At 36.7% G+C, this 8,537-nt stretch overlaps 2 non-coding genes across 2 annotated transcripts; both read left to right on the forward strand.

The window, feature by feature from the left end:
• Positions 1-2,061: 2,061 nt before the first annotated feature.
• On the forward strand, positions 2,062-2,133 carry trnaw-cca. The gene has a single exon. It is a non-coding gene; the product is annotated as a tRNA-Trp (tRNA).
• Positions 2,134-2,529: 396 nt separating this feature from the next.
• On the forward strand, positions 2,530-2,601 carry trnaw-cca. The gene has a single exon. It is a non-coding gene; the product is annotated as a tRNA-Trp (tRNA).
• The last annotated feature ends 5,936 nt before the right edge of the window (positions 2,602-8,537 follow it).

The following is an 8,537-nucleotide window of genomic DNA, read 5'->3' on the forward strand; positions in this document are numbered from 1 at the left end:
CTGGCTCGGCGCCAGGATGAAGTGACTCAGTGCTCAGAGTTGTGGTGCTGGAGCTTTCTGGGATGATTGGTTGGCTTCCACACAGGAGTCCTGTGTGGAATACTTTCTCTGTTAGTTGACTGAAACCCTGCTCTCATGCTCATCCTCTTCATCTTCTTGACCAGTAGGGGAGGGTGTATTGCGGGGGTTTAGGGAATCACCCCTTCCAATGGGGTCTGGAAGAAAGTTTGGTGTTAAAAGTGGTTGATTGTGTTTGGTGTTATGGTGCTGGAGCTTATCGGTTGGTTGCCACCTACTGTCTGGTGCCCCAGGAGACACAGGAGTTCTGCCCTGACATCAAAAACAAGTCATGAAAATGTATAATGTTGTATTATAGAAGGTAGACATTAACACATCATCAACATACAATATGTAATGTTAACTTTCTCACGACTTTATGTCCATCTGGTGACTTCTGTAGCTCTGATAAGGAGCTTACTTGTTTAGTCTACTGAAGCATCCCAGCTTATCCTGTGGTCTGTCAAGTGTTAGCATGTCTTCTTTGTCATCACAGGAATCCTGGATGTGATGGGTAGCTGCTAATCCAGACTGTGTATGTGGTTTAGTAAAATTGGATTGACAACGATATCTCTCTTGCAGCAAACAACCATGCAACTTATTGTTCTGATTCTTATATCTTAAAATAATAAATAAACCAGACATTAGCTTTTTCCAACACAGTCGCATCTCCTTTAAACAGCAAGAAGAGGAATGACAAACACACATTTACAGATATCTTGCATGTGAAACAAGTATCCCTCTCATTTTGGCAGATAATAACATGTTAATGGATAAAATTATTAAGAAAACACACAAAAAATGTTTAATCATGAAGATTACGTAAGCAACATCATGTACTTATTTCATGAGGAGAGAAATGCATGCATGATCACGGATGAGAACACACGTACCAGACATGGAGCATGCACCATCAGAACTTTGTGAGAACATGTCACTTCTCAGAAATTCTTACCTTAACCTTGCTTCCAGACAACACATTGCCTTGCCCAGTCTCCCTATAAGACATGACAGTTGAATGACGAACAAGACAAACAACGAGAAAACCAAAGACCAAAGAGAGGCATTACAAGACAGAAAAGACTGTTCTCTGATCATGAGACCGTGTGATAAAGATAGGAGAATTTGTATACTTCGACAAAGTCTACGTATTTGCAGTACAGGTTCGTTCTAAACACAGAAAAGAATGCAAACTTATCAAAGATCAAGATTCAAGGTACATTTTAATTGTCATTTAAAAATGCAGGATTGCTCAATGAAATTCAGACTGTATCGCTGATGAGTGGATGATATTCTAGTAATTTTTCAAAAAGCTATAAGAGTAAATTCATATATATATATATACACTGTATGCTTTCTAGATATTAAAATAACTAAAAACATTGCAATTTGGCAATTAGAATTTATATAAAAATTAAAGCTGCAAGCAGCGTTGAACCGGCCTTCACACCCTTGCGCACGTCGCGGCGCAGTGCTGTCCAAGGGCTTCTGTCACAGGCATGTAGATGTCTCCAGACCTGGGCTGACAGGTCTGACTTTACAAACATGTAAAGTTTGGTGCAGACTGGAGCATGTACAATAAAGTTATGGCAACTTCCTCTGTCATGGCGAAACATCTAATCTCAACGGTGTCATCATCAAAATTATGCAAGTTTTGGGCCCATTCATTTGAATTTCAATAAATAATTTGAAAACTTTTGATGAGTTTGTGTGTAAAAGAAATTCACTTCCTAATTTTCATCAAGTCTACTTTTAGAAAAGTAAAGACTTTTAACCCACATGACCTGGTCAAAGTTTGGGATCAGTCTGCTACAGTACTGATACAGTCATTGCACAGTGCTTTTAAGAACTATGAAAATCTTTTTCCCTGCCTCTTCCACCAAGACAACCTGCACAAAACAATATGAATGAGAAAATAGACAAAGAAAAAAATGGTTGTTCCTATCCTTCCCTCTAGTTCTTAGTTTGTCAGCTGATTATTTGACTAATTAGAAGCTTACAACTGACTCTGTGGCGCAACGGTAGCGCGTCTGACTCCAGATCAGAAGGTTGTGTGTTCAAATCACATCAGGGTCAATATGGGAAGCTCTGTCCTTTATGTTGAACTCTGTGGTGCTGAACAGGGGAAATTATACAGATAGTATCTAGAAACCCTGATCAGTGAAAAACTGCTGCTGTCAGACACTATGATGTTACAGTGGTGTGTCTCGCTCCTCATTAGATGGTTTTGGTTTTAAATCACTTCAGGATCAGTAACTTTGGTTGTGGCTGTGTCAGTACTGAACTGAAATTATTTCCAAACTGTCATAGCATTTCAAAAGTGATTTAAGCAGCCCTCTTTCTCTCTCCACTTTCACCTCCAACTTTATAAAGGTTGTAATGTTGCACTGATGACAAACACAAAATGTTTTTATTCACCCCTTAGTTTTTGTTTTGTCAGCTGATTATTTGACTTTTTAAAGGTTTAAAACAGACTCTGTGGCGCAACGGTAGCGCGTCTGACTCCAGATCAGAAGGTTGCGTGTTCAAATCACGTCAGGGTCAAAACTTAAGCTTTGCAACATGTGTTGTTGCACTCACAAAACAAAACACTCACAGAAACAACTTTGTCTATATGTGCAACTGTCCAGTTCTTCTGGTAACAGCCTGCTGCCTTACTGATATGTTCATTGCACAATGCTTCTAAAATCTATAACAAACTATCTGCAAACTCTTCCACCAAGACAACCTGTGCAAAAAATGATTCAATATCAATATCTTTTACTTCAAATTGGTATTAAACTGTTGTGCTGAAACTATTGCACTTTACATGAAAATTGGCATAGCATCTTAAAGAATTTTTCCCCCCTAGTTTTTGTGTCTTTCAGCTGATTAGTTGACTAGTAAAAGCATGTACAATAAAGTTATAGCAAGTCTATTTTTAGAAAAGTAAAGACTTTTAACCCACATGACCTGGTGAAAGTTTGATTGACATGTGTACTGTCAGGTGTGTAGAAACAATAAGTAACTGCAGCTGGACACAGAAAAATACTCATATATTTGAATGGAGAGTGTGAGTGAACCACTAGGTGCTCGGGCCCTAATAAAAGAAAAACTGCAGTACAGAGCTACAAATTTTAGTTTTGATTTTATTTTTCTGTAGGACTTTATCACTAAACTGTCACTCTCACTCCATTTTTTCCCTTCCCCTCATAGGTCATCCTCACTACTGAATTATACATATAAGACTCATAATTATTGTAAAATAAATGATAATAACACCAAACTTCATACAAAGTTTGTATATAATGTAATGTAGGTATATAGACATTTCTGCTGTATCCTACAAAAATGAGCTGCATTCAACCCCCACACCCATCCCCCCACTTTCTTCCCTCCCTCTCCCTCTCAGCTGAAGAGAAGGATTTCAGAGTACTCTTCTTGTGAAATATCCTCATAAATCCCATGACTATGGCCAAATCTTACATTGCATCTTCCATTGATACAGGTTTGAAAGTTGTCTGACTTATAGTTTAGACGTCAGACATTTGTCAGACTTTGTTTGACACAAAGTCCATGCCTAGAGATTGCCTCCCCATTGGTTTACATTGTAAGGTGTGATGTGGCACTCCAACTTTCAGGACTTACAAAATCTAAACCGTTCAAGTTATTACAAAGTTTTTAATAACTTTTGTTCAGCACAGTGTGATAAATCATGTATTAAACTTTGAAGCAATACCATTAACGCCCTAGGAGGAGACAGCGTTTATTCAGGGTCCAAAATTGGGGAAAAGTCGTACTTTCATGTGTGTATTGCGGACTTCCTGTTGGATTTAGGTCAGGGGTTTTCAGCGATCTCTCTACAACATTCCTACGGGCCGTGGTGGCCATATTCGTTACACAGGTGGCGCTCTCGAGCACATTTTGGCACTTTGGGGGTTAATTTTTACATTTCATCAAATTTTTCACCAGACCTGATGTGCATGCCAAATTTGGTGAGTTTTTGAGCATGTTTAGGGGGTCAAATTTAGGTCTGAAGTGGCGAGATAAGAAAGAAAGAAAGAAAGAAAGAAACAGAACAGATACAAGAGGGTCTTCGCCCCTTTGGGCCTCAGGCCCTAAAAACATTTAAAAAACATCACCTCATCCCTGTTCACTGAAGTCTTTCTTAACTCAGACAAAACAGATTAGAAAGATTTCCTCTCTGAACTGACTTTTAAAACAAAAATCAAATGTTGTATAGATTCCCTATAAGAGGATATTAAGAGGACTGTTAACAAACAGCAGTCAGAGAGCCATGCACTGCAAGGGTGTAAACATACAGATCATTATATATGAAAAAGCATCTACATACATTCAGTTCAGACTCAATCTGCTCAAAACTATTTTCCGCTTCTCCAAAAATAGTTTACAGGTGATCTGTTAATGCCACATCTTTTACTGTCACTAAACACTGTGCAGATCATTTTAGCACAAATACTTATGTGAATTAAAATCATATATATGATATTAAATGCATATTTATATAAAATCATTTTTTACATAACACAGCTTTACATCAAAAACAATTTTTCCATGGGCTATAATCCAATTTAGCCAAATCATTTAGGCACAACCCTACATCATATAGCAGTTCTTTTAGAAAGGAGACAATTGTAAGGAACAGACCGTTCATAATCTTTCATGACACTGTGTGAACAGTGTTTGCAAAAACTGTTTAAAATACTGAGATGTAGTCTTCCAGATTGGTGATCACAGGTCATGCGTAATTACGCACGCTGGACCCTGGGAACCTTGACTATCAACAGGGCTTCATAATAATCAAATAACAACACAAACGTCTGAGCCTCTGTGCACATTGTAGTCGCTTATTATTCTCCCAGTTTATGAGTTGTACATCATGGAGCGTGCAGGGGACGGTGCCATCCTGGACGCACACGTTCAGTCACACGCACACTTCCATGACAAATCAACAAATACTCTTCTCTTTTCTCACTCGGAAAGGAAATATATTTAGGTGCTATGAAAATGAAATATCATGTCAAGTTTGGCTAAATGATGAGGGCTCCTATCTGATAATAAATGATTAACGTTACACTCAACAGTTCTGGCTGTAGGTCCAAAAACAAACACCTGAAGTTCAATTTGTCTGATTCACTCACAGTCAGAACAACATGTGATGGTGCGTTTGGAGGAATATGTGAAAATAAGTTCATTGAGGAGGTAAACGTTGACTTTAAAAGGACTCGATGCTCTGGATCCATTTTAAAACAACTCAGCTGTCCACACAGAGGAAACATGCTCTGATCTGTTTACACCTGCGCGTTCTGACGCGCTGACGTTTACTTCTAATAGCTCTCCTAACAGTTCCATCAACTCCATGGTTACAATAAAATATATATTTTATGCATTTTATAAAAAATGGCCCAGTCGCCATCTTTTTTTCAAAACTTTCGACGCCAAACTCGATGAAATTGATGCCCTCAAACCAAAATAACAGTGTTTTCAAATCGCTACACCATTGTTAACCCATTCCATAACTTTCCCGGGACCTTTAATGCATTTCCACCGTCTAATAATCATTTTATACCGAGAAAACGTCTTGTATCACCCAATATGTGTTTTTAAAACATGTCATAAAAAACCTAGTACTATTCCATCTTAAAATTGAACCAATAATGTTTATTTTTGTACTGAGGAAGCTTTTAAATCTTTTAGGGAGATGCATGAATGATGAAAAACATGAATTGAGTTGTCTCACCTTCATGATGATTGTCCGTCTCACGCTGGCCTCCAGGCAGCAGGTGTTCCTCTCTGATAGGTGGGGTGCTGACAGGCATTTTTTTTTAACAGGTTGCTTTTCCCGCGATAGATCAGTTCTCCTCTGATTTAGTTCTCCAACAAGATCCGTTTTTTCCCCCAAATGCTTTCCGGAGTTCAGGTTTTGCAACAGGTCCAGCCGAGTCAAGTCTGAGTGCAAAGTGAGAGAGTGGAAAGTTCTGCAGATCTTAAATGACCTCGGTCACGCGTCACCGTTCGGTTGCCATGACTCCACCTGTGAGTCTATAAATGACATTTTCTATATATTGATACAGTTTAACATGCTGAGTGATGCTTTGGCTGCTTTGAAACATTCTTTAAAAAGCTGATGGTGTTGCATCAAATAGCTATGGTTATATTCTCGTGCAGTTATCAGAATAAACAAAGTGTCTTTATGAATTCAGTGTCAGCAAACGTTTTCATTTACCAGCAAAATAGCCTATTATTTTAACACAATTATAATGAGAAATAGTTTTATTTTTAAACTTCAACTTTGTATTATTCCAAAGTAGTTGTTTGTGTTTGGAGCCCCAAAGTCTTCAATGTTAAGTAAATGGATTCATAAATACTTATGAAATAATGTGTGAAAGAAATTATGAAAACTAAATCGTCATTGTGAAAAGTTATTTTATCATCTTTTTTTTTTTTTTAATTTCATGATGGCCTTTTTTTTTCCTAATGACACTTTTATTTCATGTCATGTTTTATGTCCTCGTGTCACTTTTCTAAACATAAAACTTTTCTGTAGGCTAACAGATCACAGTTCTTCTTTAAGTTGCTTTTTCTTCCCAAATGGCATCAAAAGTTATCGATCAGAATCAGAGAATTGAATCAAGTCATTAAGTTTGTCCCACGTGGTCTAACACCTTGTCAGATCCATCTCAGCTCCGGGGGACATATGAGGTGTTGATCAGTGATAGAAAATGTAGCAATAAATTAAGACGTGAAATTCTTCACAACCAAAATATTTTTTCCTGAAACGTCCCTCGAAATAAAACTAAAAACCTCTTTTATAAATCCAACAAAGTGAAAAGAATATTAAAATCCTACTTTGTGTTCATCCTTTTCATTCTTTTACTTTCTGTTCATTTTTCATCTTAACTCTTATTATTATTATTATTTTCTTTATGTTGTGTGTTATATGTTATTGATACTGTAACACTTTGAGTTTCACTATCAATGAAAAGTGCCGCGGTACAAATTAAATATATTATTATGATTGTATAATCATAATAATAATAATATTGCGTAAATATGTGGAAGTTGCAGATGTTTGTATTTAATCACCAGAAATAATGTATTTCTCATCTTCTCTCACTGTGATGTTCAAACTTTTTGTTAAGCGCTTGCTGATCATCAGTTTCATGAATGAGCGCTATATTTTTTACTTTATATGATATACCGACAAGTGTATTTTTTTTCAACATGCATCGTTCCTCTCAGTGCATTGTCATTTTTTAATCTTTTGAGAGATACATTTTTTCATATATTTTATCTATTAAATTCAATGTTTCAGAACAATAAATAAAAGATACCATAAACTGCCTTCAGGTCTCGGTCAAAGCCTGCTGTAAATTGTTGACCATGGTCACCTATAAAAATACACTCTGAAGAATATAGATATGAAGGTTATATAAGCTTCCTCTATATACAGAACAACATCTGAACGTCAAACTGTTTTCCTTTTCCACAGTTCAGCACTGACACGAGCTTTAGTTGACAGAGACGCACACAGACCTCTCCAAAACAAACATCTTTCATGTGTGTTAAGTTTGGCTTCAATTTTCTCTACAATTGATCATTTTAAAGATTAAACTGTGGATGCAAATGCAACTTTTACTGCAATCAAGCCAGAATTTAATTTCATTTATAACATAATGTCTTTCACTTGTCATTAAATGTAACCTGAACTCATGCTCTGTTTGCTGCACACAACTGTTTGTAAAATATACATTAACTTTCAGCCAATAAAATACTCGCAGCCATCACACAAAAGCACGTGCGTCTCCAAATTGAGGCACTGTGCGCATTTACGCACATAGAACATCAGTTATTTAAATGACTACTATACATGGCATGAAGATATAAAGGTAATTAACCTTCCGTGCTTTACTACACACCAGACAGGTCAGCTGCTCCACAGACATTCAAAGGTCGCTTCGAGAGTAAAATATTATCTCATTTAAATGTCTTAAAGTTTCTGACAACAAGGTTTTTTATTAGTGAAAACTACAGACCATTAAATCACGTAAAGGATAACAGAATCTGACTACTTTCATTTTACATCGAGAAAACGTCCTGTATCACCCAAACATGTTTTTCAAACATGTCATAAAAGATCTAGTATTTGTCCATCTTAAAACTGAACAAATGATGTTCATTTAGTTTTTAAATCTTGTAGGGAGATGCATGAATGAGGAGAAACATGAATTTAGTTGTCTTACCTTCATGATGATTGTCCTCCAAGCAGCAGGTGTTCCTCTCTGATAGGTGGAGTGCTGACTAGGGATGTGCAGAGAGTCCAGTATTTGTATTTGTATCTATATTTGTTGAGGCAGCAAAATTATTTGTATTTGTATTTGTATTTGTATTCAATTAAAAATGGAAAGAAGCTTTAAAATCCTGTTTTTGTTTTATTATGCTTTAAATTTTAGAAATGAAAGTGTTACAATAAGTGTTCA

The sequence above is a fragment of the Thunnus albacares genome, chromosome 16 (assembly GCF_914725855.1).
Source record: "Thunnus albacares chromosome 16, fThuAlb1.1, whole genome shotgun sequence".
NCBI lineage: Eukaryota > Metazoa > Chordata > Actinopteri > Scombriformes > Scombridae > Thunnus > Thunnus albacares.